Source organism: Piliocolobus tephrosceles, chromosome 5 (assembly GCF_002776525.5).
Source record: "Piliocolobus tephrosceles isolate RC106 chromosome 5, ASM277652v3, whole genome shotgun sequence".
Lineage (NCBI taxonomy): Eukaryota > Metazoa > Chordata > Mammalia > Primates > Cercopithecidae > Piliocolobus > Piliocolobus tephrosceles.
This window is the reverse complement of record NC_045438.1, coordinates 132,596,599-132,617,003: the sequence shown is the minus strand read 5'-3', so window position 1 is coordinate 132,617,003 and position 20,405 is coordinate 132,596,599. Positions and strand designations below refer to the sequence as shown.

The following is a 20,405-nucleotide window of genomic DNA, read 5'->3' as shown; positions in this document are numbered from 1 at the left end:
AAATTTGAAATAAAAACAAAGTCCAATAATATACTGTACAATAGGCTCACTTAAAACATAAGTCAACAGAGAGGTTGAAAGTAAAAAGATGAAAAAGACTAATCCAGACAAATACTAACAAAAGAAAGCTGAGGTAGTTATATTAACATTAGAGAAAATGGATTTTAAGACAAAAACATTATTAGGAAGGAAGAAGTTTGTTATATAATTTTAAAAATATGCCAGGGGTTTATAAGTACGCAAAAAATTGGTTAAAAAAATAAAAAAGATTTGAATAACACAATTAATTTGTTTTGTTTTGTTTTGTTTTGTGTTGTTTTTGGAGGCAGGGTCTCACTCTGTCACCTAGGCTGGAGTGCCATGGTGTGATCTCGGCTCATCGCAACCTCCACCTCCTGGGTTCCAGTGATTCTTCCACCTCAGCCTTCCCAGTAGCTGGACTACAGGCGTGTGCCACCATGCTTAGCTAATTTTTGTATTTTTTGGTAGAGACGGGGTTTCACTATGTTGGCCAGGCTGGCACGATTAGTTTTTGATCACACAATAGAACACAATAGACCCCTCATCTAAAATTTAGGAAATATTCATTCTTTTCAAGCACATGTGGAACATTTATAAAATTAAATACCTACTAGTCCATAAAGTGTCAGCAAATTTCAAATAATTGCTATAATAATAACATTCTCTGATAATACTATAATTAAATGAGATGTTAATAATAAAGAAAAAGGCTGTCTGTGCTGGCTCACGCCTGTAATCCCAGCACTTTGGGAGGCTGAGGTGGGCAAATTACCTGATGTCAGAAGTTCAAGACCAGCCTGGCCAACATGGTGAAACCCTGTCTCTACTGAAAATACAAAAATTAGCCAGGTGTGGTGGTGTATGCCTGGAATCCCAGCTACGTGGGAGGCTGAGACACGAGAATCACTTGAATCCAGGAGGTAGAGGGTGCAGTGAGCCAAGATCATGCCACTGCACTCCAGCCTGGGTGACAGAGCGAGACTCCGTCTCAAAAAAAAAAAAAAAAAAAAAAGAAGAAACTCTCCATGTATTTAGAAATTTAAAAACACGCTCCTAAAAATGTCAATACTCCCCAGAGTGATATATAAGCTTAATAAAATTTCTACTAAAATCCCACAAGGTTTTATGTAGAATACACAAAATGATTCCCAAATTTATGTGAAAAGGCAAAGGAACTAGAATAGCCAAAATAATTTGGAAAAAGGAAAAAAGTGGGGGAACCAGTCTTCCCAATTTCAAGAGTTTTATAGAGCTACACCTATCATGACTGCGTGGTATTGGCAGAGGGAGAGATACACATCAATATAACAGGATAGAGAACTCAGAAATAGACCTACACAAAAATGTCTAACTGATTTTTGACAAAGGTGCAAAAGCAATTCAATGACAAAAAGATAGCCTTTTCAACATATGGCACTGGAGTAGTTGAAGATCCATATGCAAAGCAAACAAAAATCTATGAACTTTGAAGTAAGTCTCATACTTTCTACAAATATTAACTCAAAATAGATCACAGACTTAAGTATAAAGCATAAAACTACAAAACTTTTAGAAAAAAAATTGGAGAAAATATTTGAGACCTAGCACTAGCAACGATTTATTAGATTTGACACTAAAATGTAATTCATAAAAGGAGAGATCGATAAATTGGACTCTATAAAAATAAAAAAACTGTTGCTCTCTCAGAAACCCTGTTGACAAGATAAAAAGAAAGGCTAAAAACTGAAGAAAACCATATATCCAACAAAGGACTAGTATCCAAAATATACTCTCAAGAGAACTCTCAAAACTCAACAGTAAAAAATAATCCATTAGATGCCAAATGAGCACATATAAAGATATTTAATATCATTAGCCATTAGGGAAATGCAAATTAAAGTCACAATAAAATATCAGCATATACTCTCTCTAGTTAAAATAAAAAATTTTGACAACATCAAATGCTGGCAAGTATGCAGAGAAACCAAATCATTCATATATTGCTGGTGGGAATGTAAAATACTAGAGCTGAATTGAAAAACAGATTGGCAGTTTCTTAAAAAAAAAAAAACAAAAAACAAACTAAATGAAATATGACTCAACAACTACACCCCTAGGCATCTATCTCAGAGAAATAAAGACTTATCTTCACATAATAACCTGTATATGAATATTCATAGCAGCTTTATCTGTAAATCCTTAAACTAGAAACAACTCAGATGTTCTTCAGTGGGTGAATAAAGAGTGGTACATCCATATTATGGATTATTCCTTAGCAATAGTAACAAATTATTGATAAAGGCAATAATCTGGATAAACCTCCAGGGAATGATGCTGAGTGAAAAAAAAATCCCAAATGGTTATATACTGCAAGGTTCCATTTAAACAATTCTTGAAATAACAAAATTATAGAAATAGAGAACAGATGAGTGGTCCAGGGCTTAAGACAGTTATAGGAAGGAAATGCATGTGGCTGTAAAAGAACAACACAAGAAGAGATCCTTGTGGTGATAGAGTTGTTCTGTATCTTGACTGCATTAATGTCAGTAAGATTGGAGCTGCATTTAGAATGGTGGAGTAAGGATCGCCAAAAACTGATTTCTCCAGAAAAGCAATGAGAGCACTGGCAAAAAAATTGTTAAAATCAACATTTTTAGAACTCTGAAAATTAACCAAAGGCTCACAAAAGTCTGAGGAGCATTTTTTTCTCTCTCTCACACGCACACACAAATGGCTAAATCTCATAAGAAGAGCAAGCTTGATGGCATTTTAACTTGTCCTATTGCCATCCCTCTTTCTGCAGTTCCACAGTAGCCTTGGAAACCAACAACCTTCAATCATGGTAACCCTGAAAACCAGCAACCTAGCAGTCACTGAAGGGGGCAGAATGGGCTTGGAGTTCCCCTAAATGCTCATCTTCCATGAGTTATTCTTTGACTTATCTGGCAGTTTCCCAGAAACCACAGGGGCTCTCAGGGTTGGTCTTTATTGGAACTGACTCAGGGTTAATTCACTGTGAACAGCCTTTTTTTGGAGTATTTATTGAAAACGATTAGTGGCATCTTGGGTGCCTGAGGTGATAACAATTGGGGGAAGAAAAGATTATAAGGAAAAACTGAGGAATAAGAATTTATTTTTTGAGATGGAGTCTTGCTCTGTTGCCCAGGCTGGAGTGCAGTGGCACGATCTCCACTCACTGCAAACCTCTGCCTCCTGAGTTCAAGTGATTCTCCTGCCTCAGCCTCCTGAGTAGCTGGGATTACAGGCATGTACCACCATACCCAGCTAATTACTGTATTTTTAGTAGAGACGGGGTTTCGCCATGTTGGCCAGGCTGGTCTCGAACTCCTGGCCTCAAATTATCTGCCCACCTTGGCCTCCCAAAGTGCTGAGATTACAAGCATGAGCCACTGTGCCCAGCTGGATTAAGAAATTTATAAGTGTGTTTGGAAAGCTTAATCAGATTCCTGGAAATGTAGACAACCACATGCATGTACAGGTGACCACACGCATGTACAGGCTGTATTCCTGCCCAGAACGATGTGTGTACCCAGGAAAGGTTTGAGAAGACCTTAATCTCTAACCACTGGCAGACCTTGAGGTTCTGCACAAGCAGAAAGTAAAGACTAAAGCAGAGTTGTCTAGTGTGTGGTAGAGCTTTATGGATATATCCCAACTGGGAGACGTATCAATTCAAAGCATTTAAGAAAATATCTGTCCATTTATTACCTGATCACTAAGCTAAACAAGCAGAGGCTATAGTGGCCAAACGTTATAAAGAATACAGACTTTACAGAATTAATTTAGGAAAGTAACTAGACAAACAGAAGCAAGAGCAATTGCAACAATAAATTCTGGGGAGGAAGGGGAATCTGATTTCTGGAGTTGTCACATTTTATTATTTAAAACATCCAGTTTTAAATAAAAGTGTATGAGATATGCAAAGAAACAGGAAAAATAACCTATACACAGTGGGGGCTGGGTCAGGGGAAGCAATGAATAGAAACTGTCAGGAAGCCCTGATGTTGGATTTACTAGACAAAGACTTTAAATAGGATAGTATAAAGATGTTCAGTTAAAGAAAGCTACATCTAGAGAACTAAAGAAGAGCATGAGAATAATGTCTCACTATAAAGAAAACATTGATAAAAAGATAAAACTATAAACGAGGACCAAACAGAAATTCCAGAGCTGAAAAGTACAATAACTGAAATGAAAAATTCACTAGAAGACCTCAATAGTAGATTCAAACTAGCAGAAAGAAGTATTAGCAAACTGGAAGAAAGGTCAATTGAGATGCCCCAATATGAAAAACAGAGAGAAAAAGAATAAAGAAAATGAACAGAACTTCAGAGATCTGTGAAACACCATGAAGTGTACTATCATACATATAAAGGAAATCAAAGCAGCACAGGAGAGTGACCTAAAAATAATACTGGAAGAAAAAAAGGCCAAAACTCTCCAAATTTGTGAAAAACATTAATCTACACATTTAAGAAGCTCAGCAGACTCAAAATAAGATAAACTCAAAAAGATTTGCCCCTAGACACATTATAGTCAAATTGTTGAAAGCAAAGGACAAAGGGAATCTTGAAACTAGTGACAAAGAAGTAATTCATCACATATAACGGATCCTTGGTAAAACTAGCAACTGATTTCTCATTAATGTCAATATCTTGATTGTGATATTTTCTATAGTTTTACAATTAGGAGAAATTTTACAAATTGGGAGAAACTGGGTAAAGTGTACACAGGATCTCTTTCTATTATTTCTTATAGTTGCATGTGAATCTATAATTATCTCAAAATTTAATTTAACATACTCCTGAAACAATACTTGAGTCCAAGATGAAATTGCAATAAAAGTGTAAAAAATATTTAGAAGTGAACAATATTAAAAATACTAAGTATCAGCACTTGGAAACAAAACAGTAGTGGTAATTCAAGGTAAACTTATATAGTCTTGTATGCTTATATTGGAAATTAAATCCTGAAAATGATATAATTAAGTATCCAACTGATGACAGTAGAAAATAAAGAATGAACTCAAAGAAAGTAAAAGGAAGCATATAAAAATTATTAAAGCAACAATCAAGAACATACAACAGCCAGGCATAGTAGTGTATACCTGTAGTCCTGACTACTTGGGAGGCTGAGGCAAGAGGATCATTGGAGCCCAGAAATTTGAGTCCAGTCTGGATAACACAGTGAGATATCATCTATAAAAACAAAATAAAATGGTATTTTAAGAAATAATCTTAAAAAGTACCATAGAGAGCATCAATACCAAAAGCTTGTTATATAGGGAAGAAACTAATAAAACTGACAAACTACGGGGGTGGGGGGAGGGGAGAAGAGAGAGGCAGAAAAAAATATTAGTAATGCAGAGGGGGACATAACTACAGATGAACCATAGACGAAAAAAAAAAATGTTTTTAAAACTTAGATGAACAAAATCTTAGGAAAACATACTTCAAGAAGAAATAAGTCCTATGACCAGTAAAGAAATTGAAGTTAGTAAAAATCTTCTTACAATGCAGCCATCAGGATTACATAATTTATATGATCTGAATGTCCCCTAAAACTCATGTTGTTTCATGTTGAAGCAGTCTCACCAATATAATAGTATTAAGAGGTAGGTAATTCGTCTGTGTCAAAACAGGGAGGATAATAAAACAAAGAGGTAACCCCTTTAGCTAATGATTAATTCATGAAGTGGAGTCCTCATGAATGGGATTAGTGACTTTATAAAAGGGCCCATTCCTTTTGCCCTTTCATCTCCTCTGCCATGTGAGGACATAGTGTTCATCCCTTGAAGGAGGCAACAACAAGGCGCTAACTTGAAAGCAGAGACCAGGTCCTCACCAGACACCAAACCTGCTGGCACCTTGATCTTGGACTTTCCAGCTTCCAGAACTGTGAGAAAATAAATTTCATTTCTTCGTAAATTACCCAGTGTCAGGTATTTTGTTACAGCAGCAGAAACGCAGTAAGACAGTGAATTCTACCAACTTTTTAAGAAACAGTTTATTCCAATCTTATAAAAACTCTTACAGAAAATAGAAAAAGAGAAAATAAGCCCAACTCACTTATGAGGTAAATAAAACTTGATTCCCTAAACAATCAAATTATAGACAATCTCACTTTGGAGCCTATATGTAAAAATATTAAGGTATTAGCAAACCAAATCAGTGAGATATTTTAAAAAGGCAATATATAATGACAGTCAGGCTAATCCAGGGATGCAAGAATGGTTTAATATATATTATATATTTTTTGTAAGTAGAATTTTCCATTGCTAAGAGGTTGGTTTAATTTAATTCTTCACATTACAGATTAAAGGGGTACTTGATATGGAAAAAAACAAACTCAGTTTCTCCTACTATATCCTTACAACACAGAACACTCTGTGACTCCAGATGTGCGGGGGGTTATACCCACACATCAAGCAAGCAATCCGTTCTGCAGCAGATAACATCTGAGTGTCTTTTAGTTCTATTTGATTCTGACATTATCTACCTGGAGTTCTCTACCCATAGGTTGAGAGATCAGTCCCACAAGACTTCTCTCCACTTTGGATGCAAGTTACAAGCATAGATTGTGCTTACATTGTGCGACCTGAGTTTCTGACCAATTGGCTATAAATTGAGGGTTCCCATGACTCCCTCCTGGGGTTTGATTAATTTGCTAGAACAGCTCACTCAGCTCAGGGAAACATTTTACTTACATTTATCCGTTTATTATAAAAGATATTGCAAAGGATATAGATAACAGCCAGATGAAAGAGATGCATAGGCTGAGGTATGAGAGAAGGGGCATGGAGCTTCCATGCTCTCTCCAGGCCTGCCAATTTCCAGGAATCCTATCTGGAAGCTCTCTAAACCCAGTCCTTTTGGGTTTTTATGGAAGCTTCATTACATACACATGACTTATTAAATCATTAGCCATTGGTGATCAACTTGAGCTTCAGCTTCTCTCCCTTCCTCGGATGTTGGGAGGTGGGCTAAATATCCCAATTCTCTAAAAATGCCTTGGTCTTTCCTGTGACTAGCCCCCATCCTGAAGCTACCTATGAGCTGACAGCCACTAGTCATCTCACTAGCATACAAAGCATCCCCTTATCAATTATGATTATAACCCCCTTATCATGAAATCCCCTCCAGAGATTTCAAGGGTTTTAGGGGCTGTATGTCAGGAAACAAGAATAAAGACCAAATATATACTTCATAATATCCCAAGGAGAAAACCAATTGTTATCTCAATAGCTGCAGAGAAAACATTTGTGATGATAAAACAATTAAAAGTAGAAACAATTTTCCTTAATTTATTAAAGAGTATCTAACATACCTTTATAGAAAACATCATTCTTGATAGGGAAATGTCAGAAGCATTCCTCTTAACTATGTAATCAGGGCTGGACATGGTGGGAGGCTGAGGCAGGAGGATTGCTTGAGCCCAGGAGTTCAAAACCAGACTGGGCAACATGGTGAGACCCTGTCTCTACAAAAAATATACAAATTTAGGCAGGTGTGGTGGCATGTACCTGTAGTCCCAGCTACTCAGGTTGCTGACGTGGGAGGATTGCTTGAGCCCAGGAGGTCAAGGCTGCAACGAGCCGTGATCATACCAGTGTACTCCAGCCTGGGTGGCAGAGCAAGACACTATCTCCAATAAATAAATAAATAAAATAAGTAACAAGATAAAGATTTATACTATCACTTTTTCTATCCAAAACTGTGCTAAAAGTTGGAGTGGGGTAGTGGAGACAGAGACGAAGACAGAGATGGAGACAGAGACAGAGAGAGAGAGAGAGAGAGAGAGAAATGATACCATATATATCCAGTAGACCCCAGTCTCTGGCTGGTCCCTTTAGACCCAGGCACCAGGCCTGCCTGCCCACTGATTCAGATACTAGGCCATGCTGTCCAGGGACTCCAGCAATAAGCCTTCTCATAGACCCCACCAGTTGGCCTGCCCAGAATCTCTGAACAAGCTGACTGGTGAAGGGCTTTCCTTGCTGAAGCCAGTGTGCAAACACTGGAAGAGACGCCTACTTTTGCAAATGCACAGACATCAACACAAGGCAATGAGGATCAAGAATAATCAGGAAAACAAGATACCACCACCAAAGGAACAAAATAAAGTACCAGTAACTAACTCTAAAGAAACAGATCTATGAACTGCCTGCCAAGAAATTAAAAATAATAATTTTAAAGTAGACCAGTGAGCTACAAGAGAACACAGACAACTAAGCAAAATCAGGAAAACAAGACATAAAGAAAATGAGTGAGATATTCAACAAAGATAGAAACCATAAAAAGAACTAAACAAATTCTGGAGCTGAAACACACAATGACTGAACTGAAAAAATTCCATAGACACCTTCGATAGCAGATTCCATCAAACAGAAGAAAAAAACCTGTGAGCTCAAAAACAGGACATTTGAAATTATTCAGCCAAGGAAACAAAAAGAAAAAATAGTGGAAAAGAATGAAGAAAGCCCATGAGACTTGTGGGATACCATCCAGTGAACCAATGTATGTATTATGGGATTCCCAGAAGAAGAGAAAGATAAAGGGACAGAAATAATATTTAAAGAAATAATGAGAGAGAGCTTCCCAAATCTGGAGAAGGAAATGAACATCCAGGTCCATTAATCCCCCCAAACACCCAAATAGTTAACGAGATTTTTACCGAGACACATTGTACTCCAATTCCCAAAGAGAGAATTTTGAAAGGAGCAAAAGAAAAAGACTTGTCACATCCAAAGAAACTCCATAACACTATGAGTGAATTTCCCAGCAGAAACCCTGTAGGCTAGGAGAGACTAAGATGATATATTCAAAGTGATGAAAGAAAACAACAACAATAAAAACTGTCAACTCCAGCAAAGCTATCCTTCACAAATCAAGGAGATATAAAGACTTTCCCAGACAAACAAAGGCTGAGGGAGTTCATCACAACTAGACCTGCCTTACAAATGCTAAGGAAAGTTCTTCAAAGTGAAACAAAAGGACATATGTCAAAGATATATCTGCACTCGACTATTCACTGCCACACTACTGACAATAGCCAAGATTTGGAATCAAAGTTTCCATCAATGGATAAATGGACAAAGAAAATGTGATAAACACACACAATGAAATATTATTCAGCCTTAAACAGAAGGAAATCCACCGGGAATGGTGGCTCACGCCTGCAATTCCAGCAGTTTGGGAAGCTGAAGTGGGAGGACTGCTTGAGCTCAGGAGTTTGAGTTCAGTCTTGGTAACCTAGTGAGACCTCATCTGTATAAAAAATAAAATAAAAAAAAAAATAGCCAGGTGTTGTGGCTCACACCTGTAGTCTTAATTACTTGAGAGGCTGAGGTGGGAGGATCACTTGAGCCTAGGAGATGAATCCAGCCTGGGCAACATAGTAAGACATTGTCTCTAAAAAATTTAAAGAAGGAAATGCTGTCACTTGTGACAACATGGATGAACCTTGTAGGGTCCTCAGTTTCCCCTTTCTTTCTTTGTTCTGACTCAGAGACAGAACATTCTATGGCCTGGCAAGCTGCATGTTTTCTCCTTCGGGCTTGAACCCAAGCTGGGACCTTGAACATCTCCATGAACTGATATATTTGTTTAGGTTGTTGTCCAAAACACTGAAACATCAACATATTGCTAAATATGTAGAAAATAGCCTTGGCCCTGAGATAAACTCCTTAAAACCCCATATAAGCTTTATAACCCAATCTCTTTGTTGACATACCTAGGTAGAACATCTTTTTTCTCCCTGTCCATCATGAGGACTGCTGATGCACTCTGCATGTAAGTTCCCCTGATTAGTGCTTTGGACTGATCATTCTGGCATTTAATGCTTCTTTCTTTGGAATCCCTACTCTCTCCATGTCAGGATGGTTTGGTCAGTCCCTTGCAAGAACTTCTCTGCTGCCACTTTTGTGGGAACTTCAGCACTGGACTTGACTAGATAGAACAAATGCGGAGGACATTATGCTAAGTGAAATAAGCCCAAGACAGGCTTGTGGTAATCATGTTCACAATGTATACAAATATCAAAACATCATATTGTATATCTTAAATATGTACAATTTTTACTTCTCAATTATGTCTCAGTAAAGCTGGGGGGAAAAAGAAATTAAAGGTCTAATGTTTGAAAGAGAGGATTAAAACTATTATTCACAGATATATAATTCTATAGAGAAAACTCTTAACCTGCCAAATTATTAGAAACAATAAAGGTTAGCAACATGGCTAAATACAAAATGATATGCAAAAATAAATCATATTTTCAATACAACTAACAGGAGAAAAATTTAAGATACTACTTACAGGCAGTAGTGGCAATGATCAGGCTGGATAAAATTTGCTTTCTAGCTTCCTCCTCCAGTCTTCTGTCAATTCTGTGAGCCCTCCTTAAACCCTAGAATTTCCAATAAATTCTTTTTGTGCTTGAGGCACAAAAAGGTTGAATTAATTAAAAAAAAAATTTTTTTTTTCTTAGACAAGAGTCTTGCTCTGTCACCCAGGTTGGAGTGCAGTGGCGTGATTTTGGTTCACTGCAACCTCACCTCCTAGGTTCATGCAATTCTCATGTCTGAGCCTCTCGAATAGCTGGAATTACAGGCACCCACCACTATGCCCTTCTAATTTTTTGTATTTTTAGTAGAGACGGGGTTTTGCCATGCTGGCCAGGCTGGTCTCGAACTCCTGACCTCAAAAGATCTGCCTGCCTCGGCCTCCCAAACTGCTGGGATTACAGGCGTGGGCCACTGAGCCCAGCCTTGACCCCACCTTTCAAAAACAAATTAGATCAGTTGAATTATTTTTTTTTATTTGCAAGCACACATCCTGTAACTACACTAGTTGATGTTTTATTTATTTATATTGCTTAGTTTTATTTTATCTGAGACAAGGCCTAACTCTGTCACCCAAGCTGGAGTGCAGTGGTGCCATCATGGCTCACTGTAGCCTCAACCTCCTGGACTCAAATGATCCTCCCACTTTAGCCTCCCAAGTAGCTGGGACTGCAGGTGGATGCCACAAGGCCTGCCTAATTTTTGTATTTTTTTTGTAGAGATAAGGTTTCACCATGTTGCCCAGGTTGGTCTTGAACTCCTGGGCTCAAGCAATCTGCCTGCCTCAGCCTCCCAAAGCACTAGGCTTACGGGTATGAGCCACTGCACCCAACCTTATTATTTTAATGAGATATTTGGATTAAAATACATGTGTTGGGGTCTCCAAGATTGCCCCCAAGTCCAGTGATTTTCTAGAAGGAATCACTGGACTCAGTAGTATACAGCTGTACTCATGACTGTGACACATTGAAAGGATACAGAGCAAAATCAGTAAAGGGAAAATACACAGGGAGTGAAGTCCAGAGGAAACCAGGCCCAGGCTTTCATGAATCCTCTCCCAGTGGAGTCACTCTTATCGGTTAGAGTGGTGGAGAACATGCCTAAAATCCAAGTCTCCAGATGCCAACTATGTGCCTGATCTGGTTACCATCCTTGAAGGATCTGCTTACAAGATTGGCTCACTGTAACCCTGAACTCCTGGCTCAAGTGATCCTCCCACCTCAGCCTCCTGAGAAAACTGAGACTGCAGGCATGCACTACCAGGCCTGGCTAATTAAAAAAAAAAAAAAAAGAAAGAAAATTAGAGATAGGGTCTTGCTATGGTGCCCAGTCTGGTTTCAAACTCCTGGCCTCAAGTGATCCTTCCACCTCGGCCTCACAAAGTGCTGCGAATACAGCATGAGCCACTGCACCCAGTCTATATTTCTTTTTCATGTGTGATATGGTCTGGCTGTGTCCCCACTCAAATCTCATCATGTAGTTCCCATAATCCCCATGTGTCATGGGAGGGACCCAGTGGGAGGTAACTGAATCATCCGGTAGTTACCCTCATGCTGTTCTTGTGATAGTGAGTGAGTTATCATGGTACCTGATGGCTTTATATGGGGCTTTGCCCCTTTTGTCCATTCTACTTATTGCTGCTGCCATGTGAAGAAGGATGTGTTTGCTTCCCCTTCTGCCATGATTGCAAGTTTCCTAAGGCCTCCCCAGCCATGCTGAACTGTGAGTCAATTAAACCTCTTTCCTTTATAAATTATTCAGTCTTGGCATGAGAAGAGACTAAAACAATATGAGTTATCTTTCTTGGAATTAGTAATTCTCTGATTTAAAATTTTTATTTTCTATGTATACATTATTAAATCCATCCAGAAACTCTTCATCAATATTGAAAAACTTCCACTCATATGGTCAAATGTATGTGTTAATCTATCCATTCCGATTGTTTCTGGAGTCGTCTTCCTACTCCAATGGTTTCACTTTAGACCTGCCAAACAATTCTCTTCCTTGAATTTCCCTTCATCATAATCCATAATCCTGGGGATATCTTTTGCTTCTTTCTTATACTGAATCCTGTATTAGTCCATTCTCACATTGCTATAAAGAAATATCTGAAACTGGTTAATTATATATATATATATGTGTGTGTGTGTGTGTGTGTGTGTGTGTATATGTATGAGGTTTAATTGGGTCACAGTTCTGTAGGCTATACAGGAAACATGGTGGCATCTGCTTCTGGGGAGGCCTCAGGAAACTTACAATCCTGGAGGAAGGCAAAGGGGAAGCCCACACTATACATGGCTGGAGCAGGAGGAAGGGTGGAAGCAGGAGCCACACATTTTTAAACAACCAGATCTCAGGAGAACTCATTATTGTGATGATAGTAACAAGGGGAAGCAGAAAATCTATCCTCATGGTCCAGTCACCTCCCACCCAGGCCCCACCTCCAACACTGGAGATTACAATTTGACATGAGATTTCGGCAGGGACTCAGATCCAAAGCCATTTCCTGGATCCCATGTATTTTACTTTTCTTGTTTTTTTTCTACCTCATTTTTTGTGAAAAATGTCATGCAGTTATTTCCTGAGAAAGTATAGATAAATGTGAAATCTTGAATGTTTGCAAATGTCTATACTATTCTCACACTTGATATTTTGGCTGGGCATAGACTTTTCTATTGGAAACATTGTTTCTCAGCATTTAAAAGAGTTTTTTAAATTGCCTGATAGCTTCTTGATACCATTCTGATTCCTAGTTCTTTGTATCTGACTTGCTTTCTCTCTCCAAAAACTTTTTGGATTCTTTCCTTTTCTATCACTAGTGTTCGTGGTTTAGATATTTTTGCATTTATTGTACCAGAGCACTGGGGGAACCTTTCATTCTGGAAACTCACCACCTTCATTTCTGGGAAAAATTCTCCTCTCTTTCTAAAACTACTGTAAATGGAATGTTGAGCTTCTTAAATTCATCTTCAAATTCTCTTTTTTATTGTCTTTTCTGTCCTATCTTCCATCTCCTTTTCTCTCTGGGAGAGTTGCTAAACCTCACCTTCTAACTCTTCCATTACAGACTTTAAAATTTTTTCACATTTTTAATATTCAAGATTTGCTCTTTTCTGACTCCTTCTTTTCTGTCCCTTCTTCCTTCCCTTTCTCTCTCTCTCTCCCCTCCCCTTGCTATCTTTATTTCTTTGAGACAAGGTCTCTGTCACCCAGGCCAGAGTGCAGTGGTGCGACCTTGGCTCACTGCAGCCTCAACCTCCTGGACTGAAACAATCCTCCCGCCTCAGCCTCCCAACTAGCTGGGACCACAGACACATGCCACCACACCTGGCTTTTTTTTTTTTTTTTTCTTTTTCTTTGTAGAGATGAGGTTTCTTTATGTTGCCCATGCTGATCTTGAACTCCTGGGCTCAATTGAGCCACTCACCTCGGCCTCCCAAAGTGCTGGGATTACAGGTGTGAGCCACAGAGCCTGGCCTCCCCATCTTTCTTTTTCTTTCTTTCTTTCTTTTTTTTTTGAGATGGAGTCTTCCTTTGTTGCCCAGGCTGGAGTGCAGTGGCACTCTCTCTGCTCACTGCAACCTCTGCCTCCCTGGTTCAAGCAATTCTCCTACCTTAGCCTCCTAAGTAGTTGGGATTACAGGTGCCTGCCACCACACTGAGCTAATTTTTTTGTATTTTTAGTAGATATGAGATTTTGCCATTTTGGCCAGGCTGGTCTCGAACTCCTGATCTCAGGTGATCTGCCCACCTTGGTCTCCCAAAGTGCTGGGATTACAGGTGTGAGCCACCACGCCCAGCATCTTTTTTTTTTTTTTTTTCTAATGAAGACGGGGTATTTCTATGTCACCTAGACTGGTTTGAAACTCCTGGCCTCAAGTGATTCTCCCACTCTGGCCTCCCAAAGTGCTGGGATTACTAGGCATGAGCCATCACCCCTAGCCAGCTACTCTTTGAGGCTCATAGAGATTTCTGTTTTCTTTGGTTCTCTATATTGTCTGTTTTCCCCGTTCTTTTTTCTTGGATTCTGACCTTCATGATACTTTCCTCATGTATCTGTTGGTTTTTGATTGTTTATTCAATGTTAAGAGGTAATTTTTTTTAAAGCTGTTTAAAACTCTGTGTTGGGGTAGGGGTGGGGAATGCTTGATACCAGGTGAGCTTCAGCATAAGGCAAAAGGTGACAGGCTGGATGTTTTAGTGAAGATGTTCCATCGCCAGTATTCATAAATAGGTCTTTTCTCCATCTTCAGAGAGGAATCATGGAATTCTCTAACATTCTGTAATCCATTGCTTCTCAAACCTTAATATGCACATGAATCATGTAGGGAGATCTTAAAATGCAGATTCTGGTTTGGTAGGTCTAGTGTGGGCCCTAAAATTCCACATCTTTAACCAACTCCCTGGAGATGTCAATACTATTGGTTCTTGGACAATAATCTAAGTAGCAAGGTTCTGGCTGTGGGTGGTGGCTCACCTCTATAATCCCAGCATGTTAGAAGGCCAAGTTGGGAGCACTGCTGTTCAAGACCGGCCTAGGCGGTAGACTGCGCCTCTGGGGACAGGGCTCAGCTAAAGGAGTAGAAGCCTGTGAAACGCGAACGACTCTGTCTGACAGCTTTGAAGAGAGCAGGGGATCTCCCAACACGGAGGTTGAGATCTGAGAAGGGGCAGTCTGCCTGCTCAAGTGAGTCACTGACCCCTGAGTAGCCTAACTGGGAGACATCCCCCACTAGGGGCAGTCTGACACCCCACACCTCACAGGGTGGAGTACACCCCTGAGAGGAAGCTTCCAAAGCAAGAATCAGACAGGTGCACTCGCTGTTCAGCAATATTCTATCTTCTGCAACCTCTGCTGCTGATACCCAGGCAAACAGGGTCTGGAGTGGACCTCAAGCAATCTCCAACAGACCTATAGCTGAGGGTCCTGACAGTCAGAAGGAAACCTATCAAACAGGAAGGACACCTAAATCAAAACCCCATCAGTACGTCACCATCATCAAAGACCAGTGACAGATAAAACCACAAAGATGGGGAAAAAGCAGGGCAGAAAAGCTGGAAATTCAAAAAATAAGAGCGCATCTCCTCCTGCAAAGGAGCACAGCCCATCGCCAGCAACGGATCAAAGCTGGTCAGAGAATGATTTTGATGAGATGAGAGAAGAAGGCTTCAGTCCATCAAACCTCTCAGAGCTAAAGGAGGAATTACGTACCCAGCGCAAAGAAACTAAAAATCTTGAAAAAAAAGTGGAAGAATTGACAGCTAGACTAATTAATGCAGAGAAGGTCATAAACGAAATGACAGAGATGAAAACCATGTCACGAGAAATACGTGACAAATGCACAAGCTTCAGTAACCGACTCGATCAACTGGAAGAAAGAGTATCAGCGATTGAGGATCAAATGAATGAAATGAAGCGAGAAGAGAAACCAAAAGAAAAAAGAAGAAAAAGAAATGAACAAAGCCTGCAAGAAGTATGGGATTATGTCAAAAGACCAAATCTACGTCTGATTGGGGTGCCTGAAAGTGAGGGGGAAAATGGAACCAAATTGGAAAACACTCTACAGGATATCATCCAGGAGAACTTCCCCAACCTAGCAGGGCAGGCCAACATTCAAATTCAGGAAATACAGAGAACGCCACAAAGATACTCCTCCAGAAGAGCAACTCCAAGACACATAATTGCCAGATTCACCAAAGTTGAAATGAAGGAAAAAATCTTAAGGGCAGCCAGAGAGAAAGGTCGGGTTACCCACAAAGGGAAGCCCATCAGACTGACAGCAGATCTCTCGGCAGAAACTCTACAAGCCAGAAGAGAGTGGGGGCCAATATTCAACGTTCTTAAAGAAAAGAATTTTAAACCCAGAATTTCATATCCAGCCAAACTAAGTTTCATAAGTGAAGGAGAAATAAAATTCTTTACAGATAAGCAAATGCTTAGAGATTTTGTCACCACCAGGCCTGCCTTACAAGAGACCCTGAAGGAAGCCCTAAACATGGAAAGGAACAACCGGTACCAGCCACTGCAAAAACATGCCAAAATGTAAAGACCATCGAGCCTAGGAAGAAACTGCATCAACTAATGAGCAAAATAACCAGTTAATATCATAATGGCAGGATCAAGATCACACATAACAATATTAACCTTAAATGTAAATGGACTAAATGCTCCAATTAAAAGACACAGACTGGCAAACTGGATAAAGAGTCAAGACCCATCAGTCTGCTGTCTTCAGGAGACCCATCTCACATGCAGAGACATACATAGGCTCAAAATAAAGGGATGGAGGAAGATCTACCAAGCAAATGGAGAACAAAAAAAAGCAGGGGTTGCAATCCTAGTCTCTGATAAAACAGACTTTAAACCATCAAAGATCAAAAGAGACAAAGAAGGCCATTACATAATGGTAAAGGGATCAATTCAACAGGAAGAGCTAACTATCCTAAATATATATGCACCCAATACAGGAGCACCCAGATTCATAAAGCAAGTCCTTAGAGACTTACAAAGAGACTTAGACTCCCATACAATAATAATGGGAGACTTCAACACTCCACTGTCAACATTAGACAGATCAACGAGACAGAAAGTTAACAAGGATATCCAGGAATTGAACTCATCTCTCCACCAAGCGGACCTAATAGACATCTATAGAACTCTCCACCCCAAGTCAACAGAATATACATTCTTCTCAGCACCACATCACACTTATTCCAAAATTGACCACATAATTGGAAGTAAAGCACTCCTCAGCAAATGTAAAAGAACAGAAATTATAACAAACTGTCTCTCTGACCACAGTGCAATCAAACTAGAACTCAGGACTAAGAAATTCAATCAAAACCGCTCAACTACATGGAAACTGAACAACCTGCTCCTGAATGACTACTGGGTACATAACGAAATGAAAGCAGAAATAAAGATGTTCTTTGAATCCAATGAGAACAAAGATACAACATACCAGAATCTCTGGGACACATTTAAAGCAGTGTGTAGAGGGAAATTTATAGCACTAAGTGCCCACAAGAGAAAGCAGGAAAGATCTAAAATTGACACTCTAACATCACAATTAAAAGAACTAGAGAGGCAAGAGCAAACACATTCAAAAGCTAGCAGAAGGCAAGAAATAACTAAGATCAGAGCAGAACTGAAGGAGATAGAGACACAAAAAACCCTCCAAAAAATCAATGAATCCAGGAGTTGGTTTTTTGAAAAGATCAACAAAATTGACAGACCGCTAGCAAGATTAATAAAGAAGAAAAGAGAGAGGAATCAAATAGACGCAATAAAAAATGATAAAGGGGATATCACCACCGACCCCACAGAAATACAAACTACCATCAGAGAATACTATAAACACCTCTACGCAAATCAACTAGAAAATCTAGAAGAAATGGATAATTTCCTGGACGCGTACACTCTTCCAAGACTAAACCAGGAAGAAGTTGAATCCCTGAATAGACCAATAGCAGCCTCTGAAATTGAGGCAACAATTAATAGCCTGCCCACCAAAAAAAGCCCAGGACCAGATGGATTCACAGCTGAATTCTACCAGAGGTACAAGGAGGAGCTGGTACCATTCCTTCTGAAACTATTCCAATCAATAGAAAAAGAGGGAATCCTCCCTAACTCATTTTATGAGGCCAGCATCATCTTGATACCAAAGCCTGGCAGAGACACAACAAAAAAAGAGAATTTTAGACCAATCTCCCTGATGAACATCGATGCAAAAATCCTCAATAAAATCCTGGCAAACCGGATTCAGCAGCACATCAAAAAGCTTATCCACCATGATCAAGTGGGCTTCATCCCTGGGATGCAAGGCTGGTTCAACATTCGCAAATCAATCAACGTAATCCAGCATATCAACAGAACCAAAGACAAGAACCACATGATTATCTCAATAGATGCAGAAAAGGCTTTTGACAAAATTCAACAGCCCTTCATGCTAAAAACGCTCAACAAATTCGGTATTGATGGAACGTACCTCAAAATAATAAGAGCTATTTATGACAAACCCACAGCTAATATCATACTGAATGGGCAAAAACTGGAAAAGTTCCCTTTGAAAACTGGCACAAGACAGGGATGCCCTCTCTCACCACTCCTATTCAACATAGTGTTGGAAGTTCTGGCTAGGGCAATCAGGCAAGAGAAAGAAATCAAGGGTATTCAGTTAGGAAAAGAGGAAGTCAAATTGTCCCTGTTTGCAGATGACATGATTGTATATTTAGAAAACCCCATCGTCTCAGCCCAAAATCTTCTTAAGCTGATAAGCAACTTCAGCAAAGTCTCAGGATACAAAATTAATGTGCAAAAATCACAAGCATTCTTATACACCAGTAACAGACAAGCAGAGAGCCAAATCAGGAATGAACTTCCATTCACAATTGCTTCAAAGAGAATAAAATACCTAGGAATCCAACTTACAAGGGATGTAAAGGACCTCTTCAAGGAGAACTACAAACCACTGCTCAGTGAAATCAAAGAGGACACAAACAAATGGAAGAACATACCATGCTCATGGATAGGCAGAATCAATATTGTGAAAATGACCATACTGCCCAAGGTAATTTATAGATTCAATGCCATCCCCATCAAGCTACCAATGAGTTTCTTCACCGAATTGGAAAAAACTGCTTTAAAGTTCATATGGAACCAAAAAAGAGCCCGTATTGCCAAGACAATCCTAAGTCAAAAGGACAAAGCCGGAGGCGTCATGCTACCTGACTTCAAACTATACTACAAGGCTACAGTAACCAAAACAGCATGGTACTGGTACCAAAACAGAGATATAGACCAATGGAACAGAACGGAGCCTTCAGAAATAATGCCACACATCTACAACCATCTGATATTTGACAAACCTGAGAAAAACAAGAAATGGGGAAAGGATTCCCTATTTAATAAATGGTGCTGGGAAAATTGGCTAGCCATAAGTAGAAAGCTGAAACTGGATCCTTTCCTTACTCCTTATACGAAGATTAATTCAAGATGGATCAGAGACTTAAATGTTAGACCTAATACCATAAAAACCCTAGAAGAAAATCTAGGTAGTACCATTCAGGACATAGGCACGGGCAAGGACTTCATGTCTAAAACACCAAAAGCAACGGCAGCAAAAGCCAAAATTGACAAATGGGATCTCATTAAACTAAAGAGCTTCTGCACAGCAAAAGAAACTACCATCAGAGTGAACAGGCAACCTACAGAATGGGAGAAAATTTTTGCAATCTACTCATCTGACAAAGGGCTCATTTCCAGAATCTACAAAGAACTCAAACAAATATACAAGAAAAAAACAAACAACCCCATCCAAAAGTGGGGAAAGGATATGAACAGACATTTCTCAAAAGAAGACATTCATACAGCCAACAGACACATGAAAAAATGCTCATCATCACTGGCCATCAGAGAAATGCAAATCAAAACCACAATGAGATACCATCTCACACCAGTTAGAATGGCAATCATTAAAAAATCAGGAAACAACAGGTGTTGGAGAGGATGTGGAGAAATAGGAACACTTTTACACTGTTGGTGGGATTGTAAACTAGTTCAACCATTATGGAAAACAGTATGGCGATTCCTCAAGGACCTAGAACTAGATGTACCATATGACCCAGCCATCCCACTACTGGGTATATACCCAAAGGATTATAAATTATGCTACTACAAAGACACATGCACACGTATGTTTATTGCGGCACTATTCACAATAGCAAAGACTTGGAATCAACCCAAATGTCCATCAGTGACAGACTGGATTAAGAAAATGTGGCACATATACACCATGGAATACTATGCAGCCATAAAAAAGGATGAGTTTGCGTCCTTTGTAGAGACATGGATGCAGCTGGAAACCATCATTCTTAGCAAATTATCACAAGAAGAGAAAACCAAACACCGCATGTTCTCACTCATAGGTGGGAACTGAACAATGAGCTCACTTGGACTCGGGAAGGGGAACATCACACAGTGGGGCCTATCATGGGGAGGGGGGAGGGGGGAGGGATTGCATTGGGGAGTTATACCTGATATAAA

The 20,405-nt window shown here is 39.5% G+C and overlaps 1 protein-coding gene across 1 annotated transcript in view; it reads right to left on the bottom strand.

The window, feature by feature from the left end:
* Positions 1-5,163: 5,163 nt before the first annotated feature.
* LOC116418821 (translation initiation factor IF-2-like) overlaps positions 5,164-20,405 on the bottom strand; it is a 23,180-nt gene continuing 7,938 nt past the window's right edge. Inside the window, exon 3 of the mRNA XM_031935701.1 lies at positions 5,164-5,219. The gene's annotated coding sequence lies outside the window, so the exon portion shown is untranslated. The remainder of the gene's footprint in view (positions 5,220-20,405) is intronic.